The sequence below is a fragment of the Brassica oleracea genome, chromosome C3 (genome assembly GCF_000695525.1).
Source record: "Brassica oleracea var. oleracea cultivar TO1000 chromosome C3, BOL, whole genome shotgun sequence".
Taxonomy (NCBI): Eukaryota; Viridiplantae; Streptophyta; class Magnoliopsida; order Brassicales; family Brassicaceae; genus Brassica; species Brassica oleracea.
The window spans coordinates 49,654,913-49,655,550 of NC_027750.1; positions in this window are offsets into that span (position 1 = coordinate 49,654,913).

The following is a 638-nucleotide window of genomic DNA, read 5'->3' on the forward strand; positions in this document are numbered from 1 at the left end:
TGTGTACTTATGAATGTTTGTGTTCTTTGTTTGAGGTTATTGTTACGTATTCAATCCCAGATGAAGGTGGGGATCCAAAGTGGAAGAAAGAAGTAATCGATCCCCAAATAGATAACTTTGTTCGTCGAATGCGGGAAGGGCACGATCAATATCAGGGCTAAATTTGTTAGCAGAAGAGGTTGAAAAGGGGACACAGAGTGACAATGTCTATAAAGATCCACAAGAGAACACTTGTAGGATGCTTACCGTTTGGTCTCATCCTGAATCTTACGTCCTTCCGCCGGAGGAACAAGGTGGTAAAGCGTCACCGACAAATTCTGAAGATTACAAGACACCGTCAGAGGATGATCCGATGACTGAATCTCGCACACCAGACGTTGGGAACTCGAAGCTGGGTCGATATCTGACTAGGTCATTAAAAAAAGCAGAGCTAGAAAGGAAATGTATTCCAATAAGCTCAACCAAAAAAGATGACCTCCAGACGAAGCGTATTCCGAGACGTTCAACAAAGATTGGAGGAATGTACACCCCAGACAAGAGATTGAAGAAGCTTTTCCAAAGCTGCAAGAAACCCAAATATACGCCCTTAGCAGACTTGGAGAAAGCGCAGTTTCAAGAGTTTCAGTCAATTCTCCGCG